Source organism: Procambarus clarkii, chromosome 55 (genome assembly GCF_040958095.1).
Source record: "Procambarus clarkii isolate CNS0578487 chromosome 55, FALCON_Pclarkii_2.0, whole genome shotgun sequence".
NCBI classification, from domain to species: domain Eukaryota; kingdom Metazoa; phylum Arthropoda; class Malacostraca; order Decapoda; family Cambaridae; genus Procambarus; species Procambarus clarkii.
Window position 1 is genome coordinate 2,403,190 of NC_091204.1, and position 24,414 is coordinate 2,427,603.

A 24,414-nucleotide genomic window follows, 5' to 3' on the forward strand; every position below is an offset into this window, starting at 1 on the left:
GTGCTTGCGAAGCAAGATATTCCCGAGTGGGTGGATCAGATCATTAATAGACCTGTATCCGAGCTAACACTCAGCTCAGATGAAATACTTGAGCTAAATCAAGACGAGGAGAATCCTCTAATCAATGCTGATCACTATACAGGATCAACAACTGGAGATCAACCTTCATTTTCTAACCTTTCATCTAATACAGCTTCATGTGATGATTTGTTTACAGAGTCTGATCAAATTTCAGACCACACTTCTCAATGTTCCTTGGATTCTATAAGTGCGATACATAATGCTACTGAATTAACTAGCTTATCACCAGAACCCAGAGAAACAAGTGAAGCTGCAGATGAAACAAGTGAAGCTGGAATGATCAGTGAATCTGAACCAGAAAATGATAAAGCTAATGCTGCAGCAGCAGCCGAAGCTGTAATCAAAGCTGAGGCTAAACAAGAAGCCTTAAGCAACACAAGTAATGGTCACAATTGCTCACAACAGCCTTCTAAAGTAAGTGCTGACAATGAGAAGACTATTATAAACCTTGTGCACCAATTATTAAATTTATCTTCACCAGAACAATCAGTTAACTCTTTACAAGCCTTTAGTTTTCAGCTTGAGACTCTGATAAATTCTTTCAGTAAAGAGGTGGATCACCCAACTACTGAGTGGATGACTAAAATTATCATCCAAAGAAAATTGTCTGGTGACACACTTAATAAATTATATGTATGCCAGAATGGTAATACCCTGTCAATGCAGGATATATTTACAGGTTTGCGTAATATGAGCAATCATACAGCAGACCAAGCAATTAATGCTAAATCTGAATGCACCAAAACTGTACCTACATCAGTTTCCTTGCCTGAAACTCCTAAAGTGACACTGTCACTAGGTAACCAAGGTGCTAATACTCAATGTAACAACAATCAGTTAAATACTGATTCATCAGTGAGACCTAAGAGTCCCACAGGTGCTCCTAAGAGACCTAATAGTCCAAAGAGCACTCCCAAGAGCCTGTTAATGGTTCCCCAGAGTACACCAAGTACTCACAAGAGAATAAATAACAAGCAAATGCAAGCAGCAAAACCATCACCACCTGCAAATACTGTTTTACCTAAACCGGTAACCCCTAAACGATCTGTAGGATGGGGAATGTGCTTGTTTTGCAATCAAAAACATTCTCTGTACAAATGTACTAATTATCCTAATAGAGACACAAGAGTCAGACGACTCAAACATTTACACAAATGTACTAGGTGTCTCAAACCACATAATGTTAACAGCTGTGACACCCCACTGAACACTTGCAATAGGTGTAGAAGGGGCAAGCATCATGCTGCACTGTGCAAATTAGTTAGGACTAACTATGTCAATCCTAGAATAGGACGTAGAGAATCTACACCAGTACAGTGCTGCAAGGTGCGAGATGTGTACAGCGTAACTTCCCAAGCATCTCAAGTGGATGCTGCTCTGCCTACTGCCCAACTTCAAGTGAAGAACAGAGGAACCAAGATCACCATACGTGGACTATTTGATCAAGGTTCCCAGAGAACTTTCATTACTCAAAGGGCAGCAGAGGCACTTAATTTACAACCAATAGGACAGGTAAAACTAAACTTGTCAGGGTCCATGATAAATCGAGGAACCCATGAATACACAGTAGTTCAACCGCTTGTACGACTAGGTAGTCAAGCCAGGGCTGTCCAAGCCATTGTTGTAGATCAAATACCTTTAGACTTAAATATTAAGGGTCTGGGGTACACAGCCCACTTCCTGCAGGAACGTGAAATTAAATTGGCTGACAACAAATTAATGTCTGACCGCCTTAATAATGTAGATGTACTAGTAGGAGCCGACTACTATTACCAGTTCATAACTGGACATGTTAAACGATTGGGAATGAATATGCTCCAATCTGCAGGAGGCTACTTACTTACTGGTAAAGTTCTGAATGTGAACAAGCCTAAACCTGCCAACAATAAATTAGTCAGCAGTAAATCAATTCTCCAGCAACAAGCTCAAGGGAGAAACGCAGCTGAGTAATAAACTCAGATTGAATGTAGTGCAATTGATACTCGCTGAGATGTTTCATAGCTCTCAGTGAAAATCAATGGTCCATACTCAAACAAGTACAAGTCACAGCGACCAACCCATTGAATTCACTGCAGAGCTAGAATTATTCTCGACAAGTAGTAATTGACCACACTCAGTCTTCCTAGTTAAATTGTAATGTTAGGCTAGAGAATCTAGTACTCCCTAGGAATTAATCATGTTAGGCTAGAGAATCTAGCACTTAATGCCACAGGCATTTCCTGAATTTAGTGATAACATTCACTAGGACCACTGGTCCACTATACTTGCGCTTAAAGGTTTGCCAAGAAAACCTTCTTAATACCATGTTTTCTGCACTAAGAGTTAGTGATAAATACTTGCATTAATTGTTTGAGTTGTTTTTCTTTCGTTTCTGCTTATTTAGTGTAGGAGCGCAACACGAACAAACTTGCAAACTTACTAATAGGTAAGTGAATTTCCAGAGAACTAATATGTTTAATGCATTACCGTTAAACATTAGCATTGTTAATTAACATGCTTCATGAGCTTAACATAGCTCACCTTAGAATTAACGCAATAATATGAGTGCTCGTTCACCATGCGCACGAGCTTAATATTGCTCGCCATGATAACTGAATGACAAAGCTCCACCTCGTTAATTCGAGTTCACTGAACTCACCCTGTTAACTGTTAACGAGCTCCATGTAGCTCACCCTGTCAGCACTGCTGACGAGATCACTGTATCTCACCCTGTCAACACTGTTGACGAGTTCACTGAACTCACCCTGTTAACTGTTAACGAGCTCAATGTAGCTCAACCTGTCAGCACTGCTGACGAGCTCAATGTAGCTCACCCTGTCAACACTGTTGACGAGTTCACTGAACTCACCCTGTTAGCACTGCTAACGAGCTCAATGTAGCTCACCCTGTCAGCACTGCTGACGAGCTCAATGTAGCTCACCCTGTCAACACTGCTGACGAGCTCACTGCAGCTCACCCTGTCAACACTGTTGACGAGTTCACTGCAACTCACCCTGTTAGCACTGCTAACGAGCTCACTGTAGCTCACCCTGTCAACACTGTTGACGAGTTCACTGTAACTCACCCTGTTAGCACTAGCTAACGAGCTCACTGTAGCTCACCCTGTCAGCACTGCTGACGAGCTCACTGCAGCTCACCCTGTCAACACTGTTGACGAGTTCACTGTAATTCACCCTGTTAGCACTGCTAACGAGCTCACTGTAGCTCACCCTGTCAGCACTGCTGACGAGCTCACTGCAGCTCACCCTGTCAACACTGTTGACGAGTTCACTGCAACTCACCCTGTTAGCACTGCTAACGAGCTCACTGTAGCTCACCCTGTCAGCACTGCTGACGAGCTCACTGCAGCTCACCCTGTCAACACTGTTGACGAGTTCACTGCAACTCACCCTGTTAGCACTGCTAACGAGTTCACTGTAACTCACCCTGTCAGCACTGCTGACGAGCTCAATACAGCTCACCATGTTCACGAGTTCAATATGACTCGACCTGTTAATGAGCTTAATACTGCTCACCATGTTAATTCGAGTACATTTTTGCTCACAATTAGCTTAGTCCCTTACTTAGGTAGGTTAGAAATTCAAACCATTTATTTAGGTAGGCTTAGGGACTTTAGTAGTGTCGACTGAGTACTAGCCTAATCTGTACTCACCATTAATTACAGTTGACTATACTTATAGAGACTGATTTAATAAACTCAATTTCATGTAAAGGTGATTTCGTATTAACCAGTTTACAGTGTCAAGCCTATGAGCTACCATTTAATTAGCTCATAAGTCAGAATGACTAGGCTACTAATCTCACTGTCGACTCAGAATTTTCCTTGATTTTAATGAATAAACTTTTCAGTTCTCTACTTTCTATTATTTAGCTAGTTAGCAAATTATTTGTACCATCAGTCAGCATGACTACTGCACGGCAGTGCACATTAATTCAATTTCCTCATTTGAATTTGAGGTGATCGTATGCTGCGTGATGTTATTGTCTAGTAACTCAATAGTTACAAGTCACAGCGACCCTAGACAGTGACCTTACTGTAGTGTCATAGTCTCCTTGATCTTAAATGACTAATAATACTTTACTGTATAATCATACAATAGTGTTATCAGTTCTTAGGAACTTATTCTGAGTTTACCTACGATTCAGCAGCTACGTAATACACCATTACATGTCACTGCGACCCTAGTTGTTGAGTTTATTGTGAGCTTTAGAGTGTTCCTGATTACCGATAACTTAATCATTTAATGTTTCAATATTTCATGCATGTTTCCACTAAGGGAAACTGCAAGCCTATTACAACTCTGAACAAGAGTAATTTCTTTCACTTCCCACTGAGACAACCGTGATGAAACTACGATGTGATATCACGTAACGAAACCTTACACGTCACTATGACCCAGGATATCGCATCACCGTAGATTCTGTTAGTTTAAATTGGGAGAGTTAAATTCTATAAATATTGTGTAGGCTACAAACAACATGTTTCATTCGACATGTAAATAGCAAGACTCAAGTTCTTGTAAGTCCTTGATAAATCCGGGACGTCCTTATGTGTGTACTAACATACTAACATACTAATGTATTAATCTTAATATCACTTCGGGATAGGTCAGTACAACACAGTACACTGCGACCCTGGGAATCCCCCCCCGGAGTTATGTTGGATATTTCCAACATCGAATACAGCATTGTTGTATTCTCATTACTTATTACTAATCATATTAATATTGTAGTAAGTAAAATTAACAACTCGTAGAATTCTCCTGTACTAATAATTCATCTGTGCATTAGGCTAGAATTCTCAAGTCATCTGACGCTAGTATTGCGTCAGATTTCTTTTCAGTAAAACACATTATATACAATTTGTGTGAGAATTAAATACGATTCTCCATAATTAAGGCATTCTGTATGACAACTGATTGCAGACGAATTGTTCTCTAACTAAAAGCCGAATAGAGCGTTAGAATTATACCGTCTACCTCGCGATAGTGTTAACGTCATCAATGAATGCTATGGGGAGACATTAATTCCTCTCCCTTGTATCTTTACTATTCTTAAATAGTTAAATAATAATATTTCGTTCCTCTAAATAATAAACCCGTCCAGTCTTTAGAGTTTCAAGCGCGAATGCGAGAAATATTAATGTTCATGCCAATAATTTGTGTAATGAACGTCGACTCGGCGTGGGGGGAGGGACGCGACGCCATGCTCAGTCGGTGACGGTGTTGGGAAGCGGACACGTGCAAGGCCAGAAGGAGGCAAAGCCACGCTTACCGTACTCACAAAAGACGCCAATGTCCAGCAAATAGGACACGTGTGTCTATCCACAGATGAAAACCGCCACTGTGAGGCGTGAACGACCTTGCAGATAATATCTTCAACTAGTGCTGGTGTTAAATAAGGGACCCCTAGACTTGGTTCCTGACGACACGTGATCAGCCAACTTGAAACGCATCAATCCAGGATAGGTTCGCCGGAGCCTGGGATGCGAAATTACGGCAATCTTAATACTTACACAGTGCCCACAGCTAAGTACCTTTTATTTGATGCATCATTTACAGGTTTAATAATAGCGGGGTGATTGCGCGTCACGCGGCACGACAACACCTAATAACAGGTGATTAGAATTCCATCTGTAGATATTAATAATCTTGAATATGAATTGAGTAGTTAAATCAATTGCTACTGGTAGTTATTTATTTTGCAGCTCGAGAGACGAATTCCTCATGCTGTCTTCTCCATGTTAACCGTGTCTGACGTCGGTGTACCAGACTTGGAGATTAAGAGGACTGCCAGGGTTATCTAAAGGAATCTATTACCAGCTAAGGCTTATTTCTTTTTACTCATAACTTTGCAATTTGATACATTCAGAATGTTTTCAACATAATGTGTGATTTACTGTAATTCATTATTATGCTCATATTCATGTTCTTCTTTGTATGAATAATATTATATTCAACATTAATTATAGGATTAGATTATTATTAATAGAATTAGTGAACGAACCACACTGATTCCTGGACGTACTGACCTCCAGTAATAACCCCCCAATGTAGGTGTTTGAGGTTTGGTTTTAATAATACAGCCCATTAATTATTCTTATGATCATACTTTCTAGTTATATCCATAGTCACTGGTTTCTTCTAGAATTTTATCTAATGATCTGAAATTCTCAGTTTCCCTCTTTACTTTAAAAGCGGGTGGTCCTTCGTAATTTAATTTACTACTTTAATTATTAATTAATCAGAATCAAACCCAAATATCCCACAGCATGAGGAAGTATGGGCCAATATGCCTTCTGCAGTTACTTCCATTTTTATGTTCTCATACCCATGGTTTCGTGTTTTGTCTTCTGTTTCACCTCACCAAAAACTTATGTGCCATATCATCTCACCCAATATAACGAATATAAGTATGAATGTATTTTGTGTGCAACCGCTCCGCTCCTGTGCCATGTAAGTTCACTGCGGGCTCACCATAGCCGGTGCTACTTGCCCCGCTCCTGTGCCAGGTAAACTACAGGCTCGCCATAGCCCGTGCTACTTCGAAAATTTTGTTCCAAGAAGCTGAATCTTAAACAACAACATGTGTGTAAATTAAGTCTTTGAAAATGTAATAAGGAATTACGAAATGCGTTCTGGTGTCAGACCATGAATAAAAAGAATGAATTTTGGAGAGTTACTTTATCGACATTACCCTCGACAGTGAAGAAGAACGTAAGAAATATATATATATATATATATATATATATATATATATATATATATATATATATATATATATATATATATATATATATGTATATATATATATATATATATATATATATATATATATATATATATATATATATATATATATATATATATATATATATATATCTGAGAAGTGCCAGAACGCACTTCTCAGCTTACTATGCAAGGCCAGATTTGCCTTATAAGCCAAGTTTTCCTGAATTAATATATTTTCTCAAATTTTATTCTTATGATATGATAAAGCTACCCATTTCATTATGTAGGAGGTTAGTTTTATTTTATTGGAGTTAAAATTAACGTAGATATATGACCGAACCAAACCAACCCTACCTAACCTAACCTAACCTAACCTATCTTTATAGGTTAGGTTAGGTTAGGTAGCCAAAAAAGTTAGGTTAGGTTAGGTTAGGTAGGTTAGGTAGTCGAAAAACAATTAATTCATGAAGACTTGGCTTATTATATATATATATATTTGCTTATTAGGCAAATAAGCAAATCAAAGCGGATTCAATTATGTTTCTGTTATAGGTGCTTTTACAATTTGTTATTGAAGACGCACTCTCCCAATCAATTTGGTGAGCTTTTTCTGACAAATGCACAAACAAAGCATTAGATAATTGGCCATGTCTTACAGCTATAACAGAAACATAATTGAATCCGCTTTGATACAGATCACCAAAGAAAGTAATTTGAATATTAGCAGTGGTCTATATAACTTAGATCCATTTCTAATAGATCAGCTAAAGGGCGATTTAAGTAGAATCATTGAAAAACATTTGTCTCACTAATTTATTGTATATATTTACCTCTTTATGTTATAATTACCTATGTATTATGCTTGTATGTCTGCTGTATCAGATGGGCCATTGGGCTACATCGGATGGGCTAATTGGGTGCATCTGATGGGCCAATGGGCCTTCTGCGTTGTCCAAGTATTGTACCTCACCTTACTTCACCACTCTCTCCTGCCTATTTATACCCATCACTCGATCTGTAAAATGACCTTCTGAAGATGTATTTAATATACGAAAGTACTTAAGGAAATTTCCTGTTTCATTTTTCCTCCGTGGTCTGACATTGTCATATATATATATATATATATATATATATATATATATATATATATATATATATATATATATATATATATATATATATACATATATATATATACATAAATATATATATATATAAATATATATTTATATATATATATAAATATATATTTATATATATATATATATATATATATATATATATAAATATATATTTATATATATATATAAATATATATTTATATATATATATATTTTTGTATATATATATATGTATATATATATATATATATATATATATATATATATATATATATAAATACATATATAAATACATTATATATATATATATATATATATATATATATATATGTATTTATATATGTATTTATATATATATATATATATATATATATATATATATATATATATATATATATATATAAATATATATTTATATATATATAAATATATATTTATATATATATATATTTATGTATATATATATATGTATATATATATATATATATATATATATATATATATATATATATATATATATATATAGGTCTACTCTGAATACTTTTTATTTTCTTCTCCGAGGCTATGGGTCCCCACATTGGCACCAGAAGTGGTACCCTCACAAACTTTTTTTTTTTTGTAAATATATATATATATATAAATATTAGTATATTTTGGTAGCAGTCTTTCCTGTAGACATATATTATTAAATATGACCGAAAAAGTAAGATTAATAATTCTAACACGAATTTTCTCAATCTTTCGTACATTACGCTTCACTGTTGGAGGTAAATCAAAAATCACTTCTCCAAAATTCATTTTTATTTCTAGTCTGACGCGACACGGGCGCGTTTCGTAAAACTTATTACATTTTCAAAGTCTTCACAAATACACAACTGTTTAGAACTTACGTATCTCTGATTTTATATCTACATTTGAGTGAGGTGGGAGGGGTGATGTGGCATTAACACAAGACAGAACAAGAGGGGATATTAATAGGGTATTAAAAGTATCAACACAAGACAGAACAGAAACAATGGGTATTGAATAGAAGTGTTTGTAGAAAGCCTATTGGTCCATATTTCTTGATGCTTCTATATTGGAGCGGAGTCTTGAGGTGGGTAGAATATAGTTGTGCAATAATTGGCTGTTGATTGCTGGTGTTGACTTCTTGATGTGTAGTGCCTCGCAAACGTCAAGCCGCCTGCTATCGCTGTATCAATCGATGATTTCTGTGTTGTTTACTAGGATTTCTCTGGCGATGGTTTGGTTATGGGAAGAGATTATATGTTCCTTTATGGAGCCCTGTTGCTTATGCATCGTTAAACGCCTAGAAAGAGATGTTGTTGTCTTGCGTATATACTGGGTTTTTTGGGACTTACAGTCCCCAAGTGGGCATTTGAAGGCATAGACGACGTTAGTCTCTTTTAAAGCGTTCTGTTTAGTGTCTGGAGAGTTTCTCATGAGTAGGCTGGCCGTTTTTCTGGTTTTATAGTAAATCGTCAGTTGTATCCTCTGATTTTTGTCTGTAGGGATAACGTTTCTATTAACAATATCTTTCAGGACCCTTTCCTCCGTTTTATGAGCTGTGGAAAAGAAGTTCCTGTAAAATAGTCTAATAGGGGGTATAGGTGTTGTGTTAGTTGTCTCTTCAGAGGTTGCATGGCTTTTCACTTTCCTTCTTATGATGTCTTCGATGAAACCATTGGAGAAGCCGTTATTGACTAGGACCTGCCTTACCCTACAGAGTTCTTCGTCGACTTGCTTCCATTCTGAGCTGTGGCTGAGAGCACGGTCGACGTATGTATTAACAACACTCCTCTTGTACCTGTCAGGGCAGTCGCTGTTGGCATTTAGGCACATTCCTATGTTTGTTTCCTTAGTGTAGACTGCAGTGTGGAAACCTCCGCCCTTTTCCATGACTGTTACATCTAGAAAAGGCAGCTTCCCATCCTTTTCCGTCTCGTAAGTGAAACGCAGCACGGAACTCTGTTCAAATGCCTCCTTCAGCTCCTGCAGATGTCTGACATCAGGTACCTGTGTAAAAATGTCGTCAACATACCTGCAGTATATGGCCGGTTTCAAGTTCATGTCGACTAAGACTTTTTGCTCGATGGTACCCATGTAGAAGTTTGCAAACAGGACACCTAGGGGAGAACCCATGGCGACCCCATCTACTTGCTTATACATGTGCCCATCCGGGCTCAAGAAGGGTGCCTCTTTAGTACAAGCTTGGAGTAGTTTCCTCAGAATACTTTCTGGCATGTCAAGAGGAGTACAGGCTGGATCACGATACACTCTGTCGGCTATCATTCCGATTGTCTCGTCCACAGGTACGTTGGTAAACAGCGATTCTACGTCCAACAAGGCTCTTATCCCTGTGGCCCGTGTGCCCCGCAGTAAGTCCACAAATTCCTTTGGAGACTTCAGGCTGAAGGCGCAAGGAACATAAGGAGTCAGCAGGCCGTTGAGTCGCTTCGCCAGTCTGTACGTGGGTGTGGGTATCTGGCTAATGATTGGCCGAAGTGGGTTTCCAGGCTTGTGCATCTTGACATTTCCATACGCATATCCAGGTTTATATTCCCCAATGATCTTTGGCAGGTGGAGTCCGGATTTCTTGGCGTTCACAGTTTCGATCAGTTTGTTGACCTTTTCTTTTAATTCGGCTGTAGTGTCCTTCGTTACCCTTTGGAACTTAGTTTGGTCAGAGAGTATGATGTTCATTTTCGCCAGATATTCGTCTTTTTTAAGAATGACATATATTGGCGACTTGTCACCTCTCCTGACAACTATCTCCTTGTTCTCACGAAGGCTTTTAGCTGCCGCTTTAAGCTCGGGGGACAGTATGGTGCTTCTGTAGTTGCCTCGATTCTTTCCTCCTTCTGCAATAAGTTCTGCTTGTAAGGTATCTTTGGTAGTGACCTTCTTTTGTGTCTCGAGGTCGAATATGTCGTCCAACAGAATTTCCAACTCTACTTTCCGGGCCATTTCACTCGGTCTGGACATAACATGACAGTTTATGCCCAGATTTAGGAGAGTGACTGGGTCCTCAGTGAGGTTAATTCCTGCAAGGTTCAGGAAGCCATCTCTTGGTCGTGGAATTGCCATAGGTCCTCCATATAATGTTAGTTTCTTGATAATCCTTGTTTCAGTGCTGAGGTGATGTTGGTCTGTGAGGATGTCGAGGTGTTGTTCAATGCGGGTACGGATACTATGGTCGATGTTGCTATTTCTCCACTCGTTTGTAGCATGAAGTAGTTGCGTTTTGTTGTCTTTGATTTCATTCTCTAAGAGAATCTCTAAGAGAATGAAATCAAAGACAACAAAACGCAACTACTTCATGCTACAAACGAGTGGAGAAATAGCAACATCGACCATAGTATCCGTACCCGCATTGAACAACACCTCGACATCCTCACAGACCAACATCACCTCAGCACTGAAACAAGGATTATCAAGAAACTAACAACATTATATGGAGGACCTATGGCAATTCCACGACCAAGAGATGGCTTCCTGAACCTTGCAGGAATTAACCTCACTGAGGACCAAGTCACTCTCCTAAATCTGGGCATAAACTGTCATGTTATGTCCAGACCGAGTGAAATGGCCCGGAAAGTAGAGTTGGAAATTCTGTTGCACGACATATTCGACCTCGAGACACAAAAGAAGATCACTACCAAAGATACCTTACAAGCAGAACTTATTGCAGAAGGAGGAAAGAATCGAGGCAACTACAGAAGCACCATACTGTCCCCCGAGCTTAAAGCGGCAGCTAAAAGCCTTCGTGAGAACAAGGAGATAGTTGTCAGGAGAGGTGACAAGTCGCCAATATATGTCATTCTTAAAAAAGACGAATATCTGGCGAAAATGAACATCATACTCTCTGACCAAACTAAGTTCCAAAGGGTAACGAAGGACACTACAGCCGAATTAAAAGAAAAGGTCAACAAACTGATCGAAACTGTGAACGCCAAGAAATCCGGACTCCACCTGCCAAAGATCATTGGGGAATATAAACCTGGATATGCGTATGGAAATGTCAAGATGCACAAGCCTGGAAACCCACTTCGGCCAATCATTAGCCAGATACCCACACCCACGTACAGACTGGCGAAGCGACTCAACGGCCTGCTGACTCCTTATGTTCCTTGCGCCTTCAGCCTGAAGTCTCCAAAGGAATTTGTGGACTTACTGCGGGGCACACGGGCCACAGGGATAAGAGCCTCGTTGGACGTAGAATCGCTGTTTACCAACGTACCTGTGGACGAGACAATCGGAATGATAGCCGACAGAGTGTATCGTGATCCAGCCTGTACTCCTCTTGACATGCCAGAAAGTATTCTGAGGAAACTACTCCAAGCTTGTACTAAAGAGGCACCCTTCTTGAGCCCGGATGGGCACATGTATAAGCAAGTAGATGGGGTCGCCATGGGTTCTCCCCTAGGTGTCCTGTTTGCAAACTTCTACATGGGTACCATCGAGCAAAAAGTCTTAGTCGACATGAACTTGAAACCGGCCATATACTGCAGGTATGTTGACGACATTTTTACACAGGTACCTGATGTCAGACATCTGCAGGAGCTGAAGGAGGCATTTGAGCAGAGTTCCGTGCTGCGTTTCACTTACGAGACGGAAAAGGATGGGAAGCTGCCTTTTCTAGATGTAACAGTCATGGAAAAGGGCGGAGGTTTCCACACTGCAGTCTACACTAAGGAAACAAACATAGGAATGTGCCTAAATGCCAACAGCGACTGCCCTGACAGGTACAAGTGGAGTGTTGTTAATGCATACGTCGACCGTGCTCTCAGCCACAGCTCAGAATGGAAGCAAGTCGACGAAGAACTCTGTAGGGTAAGGCAGGTCCTAGTCAATAACGGCTTCTCCAATGGTTTCATCGAAGACATCATAAGAAGGAAAGTGAAAAGCCATGCAACCTCTGAAGAGACAACTAACACAACACCTATACCCCCTATTAGACTATTTTACAGGAACTTCTTTTCCACAGCTCATAAAACGGAGGAAAGGGTCCTGAAAGATATTGTTAATAGAAACGTTATCCCTACAGACAAAAATCAGAGGATACAACTGACGATTTACTATAAAACCAGAAAAACGGCCAGCCTACTCATGAGAAACTCTCCAGACACTAAACAGAACGCTTTAAAAGAGACTAACGTCGTCTATGCCTTCAAATGCCCACCTGGGGACTGTAAGCTCCAAAAAACCCAGTATATAGGCAAGACAACAACATCTCTTTCTAGGCGTTTAACGATGCATAAGCAACAGGGCTCCATTAAGGAACATATAATCTCTTCCCATAACCAAACCATCGCCAGAGAAATCCTAGTAAACAACACAGAAATCATCGATAGATACAGCGATAGCAGGCGGCTTGACGTTTGCGAGGCACTACACATCAAGAAGTCAACACCAGCAATCAACAGCCAATTATTGCACAACTATATTCTACCCACCTCAAGACTCCGCTCCAATATAGAAGCATCAAGAAATATGGACCAATAGGCTTTCTACAAACACTTCTATTCAATATATATATATATATATATATATATATATATATATATATATATAAATACATATATAAATACATAAATATATATATATATATAGACTTCATTGGGATTCATGATCCCAAATTCGCGGAAGGAGCCGGTCAGTGGGACACTCTTGTCAACTCTCATCCTCGACCGACTTTTCCAAATGACTGCAAACAGTCCAAATGGGATAGCCCCATTGTGGAGAACATCGCCACATTATTGCTGGAGGCAGCTTCCAGGAAGGACAAAGCGCGTCTTCTAGCTGTGCAAGCTCCCCATGCCGGGGACTTCCTGTTGGCAGTCCCTAATTCCGCCTTGGGCACCCGCCTGGACAATCGGACCCTAAGTATTGGTGTTGCTCTGCGCCTTGCCGCCCCTATCTCCACCGAGCACCGGTGTATTTGCGGCCATGCACGGGCAGACCAATACGGCAGCCATTTTCTCATCTGTCGTAAGACACAGGGAAAGATTGCCAGACATGAAGCAGTCAATGACATCATCAAGAGAAGTTTGGCTTCAGCTGGGTGCCCAGCACAAAGGGAACCTCAGTTGTGCAGGCCTGACAACAGCCAAAAACGCCCAGATGGAGTCACCCTGCAGCCGTGGAGGGAAGGTAAACAGGTCGTGTGGGACTACACGTGTATCCACATTGGCTGATACCTATCTACCTTACAGCGCAGCTGAGGGAGGCGGGGCGGCCACCTTCAGGGAGACCCAGAAAACTAACAAGTACAGGGACCTAGAACGTTGTTACAGGTTCGTGCCAATAGGCTCTGAGACTCTGGGCGCCTGGGGTAAATGTGCACTTAAGTTCCTGAAGGAGCTGGGCGAGGAACTCATTGGGAAGACTAGAGACCCAAGAGCGGCCAGTTTTATGTTCCAGCGCCTCAGTGTCGCTGTTCAGAGGGGAAATGCGTGTTGTATCTTGGGTAGGCACCCGACCCCCGAGGAACTGGACGAGGTCTTCGAACACTGATTGGTATATTGTTATATTGTTATATAAGTGTGTGTTTTCTGTAAACTGTAACATTGCAATAAAATCAAATAAAAACAAAAAACAAAAAATAATAGGGGTGGTAGGAGAGGAAAAGATTAAAGTATTCAGTGAGAATCCACAAGGTCTTCTCTGAACACTATTTATTTTCTTCTTCGAGGATGTGGGTCCCTTTAATTAAACCAGTGGTGGTACCCCTATATATATATATATATATATATATATATATATATATATATATATATATATATATATATATATAGGTCTACTCTGAATACTTTTTGTTTTCTTCTCCGAGGCTATGGGTCCCCACATTGGCACCAGAGGTGGTACCCTCACAAACTTTATATATATATATATATATATATATATATATATATATATATATATATATATATATATATATATATATATATATATATATATATATATATATTTATATATATATATATATATATATATATATATATATATTTATATTTATATATATATATATTAGTATATTTTGGTAGCAGTCTTTCCTGTAGACATATATTATTAAATATGACCGAAAAAGTAAGATTAATAATTCTAACACGAATTTTCTCAATCTTTCGTACATTTCTTTTCACTGTTGGAGGTAATTCAAAAATCAATTCTCCAAAATTCATTTTTATTTCTAGTCTGACGCGACACGAGAGCGTTTCGTAAAACTTATTACATTTTCAAAGACTTTAGTTTACAAATACACAACTGAATAGAACTTAAACATCTCCGATTTTGTTTATATCTACATTTGAGTGAGGTGGATGGGGTGAGGTGGCATTAATAGGGTATTAATTTCATCAACACAAGACAGAACAAGAGGTGGCATTAATAGGGTATTAAGTTCATCAACACTAGACAGAACACGAAACAATAGGTATTTAAATGGAAGTGATTGTAGAAAGCCTATTGGTCCATATTTCTTGATGCTTCTATATTGGAGCGGAGTCTTGAGGTGGGTAGAATATAGTTGTGCATTAATTGGCTGTTGATTGCTGGTGTTGACTTCTTAATGTGTAGTGCCTCGCAAACGTCAAGCCGCCTGCTATCGCTGTATCTATCGATTATTTCTGTGTTGTTTACTAGGATTTCTCTGGCGATGGTTTGGTTGTGGGAAGAGATTATATGTTCCTTAATGGAGCCCTGTTGTTTATGCATCGTTAAACGCCTAGAAAGAGATGTTGTTGTCTTGCCTATATACTGGGTTTTTTGGAGCTTACAGTCCCCAAGTGGGCATTTGAAGGCATAGACGACGTTAGTCTCTTTTAAAGCGTTCTGCTTTGTGTCTGGAGAGTTTCTCATGAGTAGGCTGGCCGTTTTTCTGGTTTTATAGTAAATCGTCAGTTGTTTCCTCTGTTTTTTGTCTGTAGGGATAACGTTTCTATTAACAATATCTTTCAGGACCCTTTCCTCTGTTTTATGAGCTGTGGAAAAGAAGTTCCTGTAAAATAGTCTAATAGGGGGTATAGGTGTTGTGTTAGTTGTCTCTTCAGAGGTTGCATGGCTTTTCACTTTCCTTCTTATGATGTCTTCCACGAAACCATTGGAGAATCCGTTATTGACTAGGACCTGCCTTACCCTACAGAGTTCTTCGTCGACTTGCTTCAATTCTGAGCTGTGGCTTAGAGCACGGTCGACATATGCGTTAACAACACTCCTCTTGTACCTGTCTGGGCAGTCGCTGTTGGCATTTAGGCACATTCCTATGTTCGTTTCCTTAGTGTAGACTGCAGTGTGGAAACCTCCGCTCTTTTCCATGACTGTTACATCTAGAAAGGGCAGCTTCCCATCCTTTTCCATCTCGTAAGTGAAACGCAGCACGGAACTGTGCTCAAATGCCTCCTTCAGCTCCTGCAGATGTCTGACATCAGGTACCTGTGTAAAAATGTCGTCAACATACCTGCAGTATATGGCCGGTTTCAAGTTCATGTCGACTAAGACTTTTTGCTCGATGGTACCCATGTAGAAGTTAGCAAACAGGACACCTAGGGGAGAACCCATGGCGACCCCATCTACTTGCTTATACATGTGCCCATCCGGGCTCAAGAAGGGTGCCTCTTTAGTACAAGCTTGGCTCTGTCATCTCGGAATGTTCTACCTCTGACGCTCCTCCCTCAATACACAGAGAGCATGTGTCTGGGAACACCAGCATATAGGTTCAAACCCTCATCACGGCTCCTACGGATTATTTTTTTACTCATCTGCCTATTGGTCTATCATTTCCGTGTCTCTCCCATTCTCTTCCTCTATCTTTATCTCTGCCTCTCTCTATCTCTGTCTATCTGTCTCTAGCAGTGTTTCTGTTTCTGAGTTTCTGTGTGTGAGAGAGAGCTCTGTCAGTGCACTAAGTCTTTGCCTGATGTTATTGATGTTGAGTTTGCAAGAGTTAAACTTTAGGTACCAAATAACGGAGTTATCAAGTTGGTTATCATTGGACTCGCTACAACGAGATGAGTACAAGGAGGACAACAGTTGCGACACGGGGCACCTGGGTCAGCTGTAATCGATAATGCAGAAGTCTGTTACAAGGGGAGACATACTACTCAACCAGTGGGAAAAATATTGTTGTAGAGTGGTAGGGTGGGGGGTGAAAATGAGGTTTCCCCTCACAAAACCGTTGGAAGGCCTGATCACAAAACCCTCCACCTCGAACAACTAGTCACTATGTGAGAAGCAGTAACGCCAGGCTTGGCTCCACCAGCATAAACTCTTGCCATAACGGATCAGAGAGGAGTATAAAAGTGGAGGGAGAGGCCTGTGGTTTTTACTGACCAAGACGAAATGAAGTCATAGGATCCACAAGGCGCCCGCAGCTGCTCAATGAAGCGCCTTGTGCTGACATTCTCGTCAGGACATTCAGGAAGAAAGCAGGCCGTGTTTAAGAGCTCGAAGGAAGGCCTCTATTAGCCATTGTCCTGAACTATTGTTATCCTCACACCAGTAATTATTACTGGCACCGGAACGCTGAGATATTGCTGGAGTTTAAACGACATAATTTCCTTCAGCAAGAATAAATTAACGATACTACGACACGTTTTGGAGATTCCAGTGACCATGTGTGTTGCCCTGATGGACTTTCAGTGTTAACAATGCTAGATTAGAGTCACGTGGAAGCTTCTTAACGTGAGTAGTGAAACCCCTTAGAGAAAGTTAAAAAAAACGAGTGTACGCCTATTGTGCTGCATAGTGGAAGCAGTAATGGCTCAGTTAATGGAAGTCTGATTTGTAGGATGATTGTCCAGTCATCTGAGGAACAATCAAGTGTTGGAAATTTCCAACATCTATTTATTAACACTTAGTACTTTAAGAAACTATTCTTGTACTATGTATTATAATCCACTAACTCTACTAACCAATAGTTTAGTAATCTTGAGTTCATTTTATTAAAGCGTAGTAATAACTCATTTTCCCTAGAAATTATGGCGGACTGTTGCGTCAGCCCACACAGCTGGGGGAAAATGTTTACCTTTACGTGAATTGCATTAAATTCACTTTACTTCAGCATTCCTTAATAAGAATTATTACCTGATCATAGATTTATAGTCGATTAATCCATATATTATTATTTGCTGGAAATATTTTATACAGCTAAATCCTGCTATTCCAGTGAATACCTGAATAACGAGTTGATAGTGGACTGTTGACCAGCCAGTTGATAGTGGGAGTTGCTCCTGAGCTACCGTGCAGTGAGGACGTGTCGCCTGCTGCTCCGGTGGTTTGAGTCGGTTCTCACTACGTGTAGAGAGCCATGGGGAAGGCTCAGCGCAAGAGGGAATGGAAGCAGCTTTCGGACGAGGAAGGACGGTGGACCGATGTGCAGCAGGCCCCAAAGAAAACTGCTATCGAGGCTTTACCACTTGCTTCTACCAGCAAGTCAGCGGACTTAATGGACCTAGAGAAGACAGCGTCAGTCACACACCAGCCAGTGTCAGTCAATGCTTCTCTGTCCGCAACACTGCCGCGGGACGGCAGTATGAGTCAGGAGAGGACACCACCGGTTTCACGCCAGCCAATGTCGGCCATTGTTCCTCTCTCCACAGCCCAGCCACAGGACAGCAGTATGGGACAGGGGAGGACACCACCAGTCTCACACCAGACATCGCCAGCCTCTGCACTTCTTCCGAAATTCAAGATCATGCAGACCGACCACTTTCCTACAGCATATGGAGTAGTAACGGCGATGGAAAAAGAACAACCAGAGCTCAAACTTTCCATTACAGTCAACCTGAAGGGAGAAATAATACTGACACCTCAAGACCAACAGACTGCACATTACTTAGAGAAGGTAAGAGTCCTGCAGGGGAAACCTGTGTGCTTGGTAAAGCTGGACCCTTCAGAACGACGCACACGAGTCGTGCTTTTGGGATACCCAATCGACTTTCCCCTGGATCCAGTGCTAGAACACAAGCAAGTCCTGAGTGCGGAACGTTGCCACACAAAAGTAGACAAGGCAGCGACGCGTCAGGTTCTGGTGACCGTCATGGGACATGTGCCAGAAACTTTCGGTCTTGGAAATTGGGGGACATACCGACAGAGGCCATACGTCCCGGAACCCCTACGCTGCTTCAGGTGTCAGAAATACGGCCACCATCAGTCACGCTGCACAGGACAGGAGAGGTGCGGAGTGTGCAGCCTGAGACATCCCACCAAAGACTGTATTGCCAAGCACAAGGCAAACCAGACCACAACAGCCAAATGTCCAAATTGTGGAGGCAAACATCATGCCTGGAGCACAACCTGCTCTGCACGGAAACAAAAAGTGCAGACAGCTCAGGCCAGGGTCAACACACTGACCAGCGGTACATCCACCAACACCACCGTCTGGAACACTCGTGCACAGCCACAACAGCCACCCGCTCTCACAGAGCAAAATTTCCCGAATCTGTCAATTCCGAATCAGACATTACACGAAAGTGTTGCAGAAGTACAGCAAGTGCAAATGAGCAGAAAACACTTACTTTCGGAATCTACTCACCAGCTATACAGTTTTACCGAGGTCCAGCTGCAAACCATCGTGAAGATCATGGCAGAGACCATTATCAATTGCCTACAGATGACGCAGAACGCCTCACAACAACAGACTCAAGACATCACTTGTGTGATAATGGACAAGATCGTGCAGCAGACCACAGTTACACGAGAAATAGACAGTCTCCGACAGGATGGAGCACAAGAGGACAAACAACGCAACTTGGACATACTGACTACCAACAACAGTCGGCTAGTCAAGACTCCGGAACATCAACATTCACAAACGCAACTGCAAGACGCAGTGACCACCCACGATCAACAGAATCTTCCAACAGAGGAGACGGACAACAACAGCCAATGCAGTCTGCTCTGCGGCAACGCCAACAAAGACGTATTGAACAGCAGAGATGCGCAGGTTCCGCCAACACAAGAAACGGCCGCGAGCAATCAATGCAGTCCGACTTGCAGCAATACCAACAACAAAGTGATGGGCCACAGTTCTGCACAGATTCCAACAATGCCGGGGTTGACCACGGGCAATCAATGCAGTCCGACCTGCAGCACTTCCAACAACATAGCGATGGACCACAGTTATGCACAGATTCCAACAACGTCGGGGATGACCACGAACTATCAATGCAGTCCGATTTGCAGCGACACGACTTGCGAGGCGGAGAATATAGAGGTCGATTCCGAGGAGGAGTTCTCGTAGAACAAGCAACACCACCCGAACCCGTCGTCTGGCCATTACGGATTCTGCAGTGGAACATACAAGGTCTTGGAAATAAAAAACACACACTTCAGGAGGCTGCAATCAGCACGAAAGCAGATATAATCGTTTTGGAAGAAACTCTTTTCCCAGCCACGAAATCCTTCAGATTAGCTGGATATCAGCACTATGTTCTCCCGTATGAGCAGGGGAGACTAAGAGGATTAATGACCCTAGTCAGAAACACCATACCCAGCAAGAAAATAGACTCGGTTTCATGTGGGGATGGAGTAGAGGTATTAGCAGTTACAGTGAATATGGCTAATTTTGAGCTCCTCATATACAACGTCTACAAGCCCCCTAGACGTAAACTAGAAGCAGAGGCAGTGCTCACCTTGGCCACGCAGGAAAATTTAATTATTGCTGGAGATTTTAATGCTCATCATCCAGAGTTAGGTGCAACTGGGCCAGCCAATGCAGATGGGCGCCATTTAGCTGCAGCTCTGCGAGAAGTACCTGAAATTACACTTCTCAACACTGGGGAACCCACTCACATTCTAGGAGGTTCCCTTGATCTTACGTTCATCTCAACAGCACTCCGGCAACAGGCGAAGTGGGAAGTGGACCCGGTGTTCACCAGTGACCACTATGCTACTGTCACGACACTCAACCTGGCACGACCTCCTACACCTCCTGCGCAGCCTCGGTGGAATTTAGGGAAGGCCAATTGGAATGTATACCAGGAAGAACTTGAAAAATGGTATGCGACGTACACGCCACCTGAGGATTTGAACATACACGAGACCAATCTGCAGGAAGCCGTTGCAGCTGCTGCGAACTATTGTTGCTGTTGCTGCTATTCCAATCATTATCACAGGTAACACGAAACGAAAGAACTATTGGTTCTATAGTAATGACGTTAAAGAACAGAACCACAGAGTCAATATCTTCAGAAAACATCTAAAGAGAAACCCCACACCAGAAGGAAGAACTCTGCTACGAGCGGTGATATCTGAAGCAAGGCGAGTTTCTCGAGAAGTAAAGGAGGCGAGATGGTTTGAGTGGTGTCAAACTCTAAATGAACATAGTAGTCTTGGCAAGATATGGGGTCAGATTAAAACTATATCAGGTCGACCAGCCCGGCCACAGGCATGTATTCAACCATTGCAGGAGGCTGAGAGACTTGCTCTCCAATTTGCAGAAAGAACAGCTTCATATCAGCTTCCTGCAATGGTCCGAAGGCAGCAAGAACACTTAAAACAAGAGAGGATGACAGTCATTCATGAGGGCTTAGCTATAAATGACGAATGTGACTGTCCCTTCACCGAACAGGAACTAAGCAGAGCCAAAAAGGGTGGTAAGGACACTGCTCCAGGTGCTGATAACATTACATACTCAATGATCGCACATGCAGGTCCTGCTGGAGACCGAGGGATGTTGGACGTCATCAATGCGTCTTGGCAGCAAGGCAAACTACCGCCCTCTTGGAAGAAAGCAGACATCATACCGATTCCTAAGCCGAATGATCCTGGCAATTACAGACCCATTTCCTTAACATCATGCGTTAGTAAAACTGCTGAACGGATGGTCTTAAATAGGCTACTGTGGAAGACTGGAGACCTTCATAAACACATATTTGGCTTCACTAGAGGTGTAGGTACTGCCAACTGCATAGCAACATTACTAGGAACAGTTAACTCGGGTCCAGCTATAGTGGTCTTCCTTGATCTGGAAAAAGCATTTGAACTTGCAAGCCCGCCAGCAATCCTACACACCTTAGTTAAAAAAGGTGTGAGGGGGAAAATGCTAGCATGGATTCAAGATTACCTAAGTCACAGGTATGCCAGAGTAAAGTTGCAAGGACAAGTGTCGGACTACCACTTGCACGAGAATGGGACTCCACAAGGAGGAGTCCTCAGTCCTAGTCTTTTTAACATCCTTATGGAAAACCTTGTTACCATGTCCTTTACAGAAGGGGTTACATTGCTAAGCTATGCTGATGATCTAGCATTAGTCGTTACGGGTCCTTCACTTCTAAATAAAGCTCAAGGTGCTTTAGATCAAGTGACATCTGAATGCAGTGTTTTAGGGCTAAAAATATCTGCACAGAAGTCTAAGGCGATGAGACTAGGTGGCAAGGCTCCAGACAGGCACCTACGCATTCAGGACATTAACCTTCAGTGGGTTCCACAATATCGATATCTCGGAGTGTGGATTGATTTTAAGATGACATTCAATAAGCAAATTCAATATCTAAAGGAGAAAGCAAAGTCACGAATAAATATAATGAGAGCAATCACAGGGCCCCGTCTAGGAGCGGGACACAGAGTGTTGAGAATGTTTTACATACACGCCGTTCGTTCCCTGGTTGATTATGCAGCGCCTGCCTTACTCACTCTTTCTCCTGGTCAGTGGGCAAACGTTGAGGTTCTTCAAAATGATGCATTGCGAGTCATAACAGGTGCTCCCAGATGGACTAAAATCCTGAACCTAAGACTAGAGACAAAGCTAACGTCGATTGAAATAAGGGTAAAGGGGATTGCTGAGTGTATGCTGACCAAGATATTGACTAGACCTAGAATCAGTTCACTTAAAGATTTGATCACTGGAGCACTAACTCTGGACAGAAGAGCCTCCAATAGCAACAGGTGGACCCATTGTGCGATAAACGCCATCGATACGTTCGATATGGCAAACACAGTCACTGAGAGGGGTGTCGACGACATACATGCAGACTTTGTTATACAAGCCCCCTTGGGAATCTCTGCCAGCAGACTTTCAGGTTATGGCTCTTGACGGAAAGAAGAACCAGACACATCCTCATCTGCTACGTCACATTGCACAGATGCATATAGAAGCAAACATGGCATCCGTCAGCTTCACTTACTTCACGGATGGGTCAGTAGACCAGCAGAGACAGGAAACCGGAGCTGCAGTTAAAGCAGGACACTCTGTATATAGTTGGAGGCTCTCAAATGGGTGTTCGACTTTACAGACTGAGATGCTAGCCATTCAAAAGGCTTTGGAACATGCTCTTGCTGAACACCGCCAACATGTTATCGTCCATACAGATTCGAGAACCGCCATTGAAACCTTGCAACAGGAACACATATGTGATAACATCCATCTGATCACCAATGTCTTATCATTCATGAACACGCTCCACCGACAAGGCCGACGGGTACTTATCAACTGGGTGCCAAGTCATGTGGGACTATTAGGTAATGACATTGCAGACGAAGCTGCAAAACTTGCTACTAAGAGGAGGAATGTAGACATTTACATACCACCGAGTCTCTCCCAGATGAAGAAAGTGATTCGAAACAGAGCAATGCGAAGGCTGTACAGTGACCACAACACAGCAGTTGCAACATCAGGATCTGCGGGTTGGTACAAGAATTCCACCAACTACGAACCACTTAGTTTGATGAACGGGGGCGGTAGAACAACGGAAGTGCACTTACATCGCATCAGGCTTGGATACCCATGTGCATGGGAAATAGGCTTACGGGTTCCGGAAGGTGAGAGGAAATGTCAACACTGTGGAGAAATGCCCGACAGACCACTGGAACATTATCTAACACAGTGCACAGTTACGAACCCGTTAAGATTTCACCTTCGATTCGACAGAGCAGAGGAAGTTGTTAAACACATATGGCAAAATCTTACTGAAGCGACCATACGGGTCATACATACTCATCCTCCGCCCAGGTAAAACAGAAACGAGCATCACTTAGTGGGCCAGCCAGAGGCTTAGGGCCCGCGCAGGATTATCCCTGCTCAAAAGAAAAAAAAAAAAAAAAAAAAAAAAAAAACTAAATAACGAATTTCTACTCTTTATATTCTCGCCCATATGAACACGGATTCATTTAAATTATTTGTACAGCAAGAACTTATTTGTTGTCTTGTAAGACAACTTAACATCGTTTAATCTATATGAATTAAAATGGAAATATTCGTTTGTTCATAATCGGTAATCTCCGGAATTTCTTCACCAATTGCTTTGAAATTTTCCCACAACGTTCCATTCGCATCCGAACAAGTTTTTATATACATACTATATAGACGTCACGTCTGTGACGGTAAAAATCCTGCTTTTTCTGAAAAACTGTTTTTCATTCGAGGGAAATCTTCGAAACCTCTTTACCGGTTGCGTTGAAATTTTGACACAACGTTGCATTCGAATAGGCGCGTCTTTTTATGTAGCTACTATATACCTGCCTCACCTATGACAAGAAAAAAA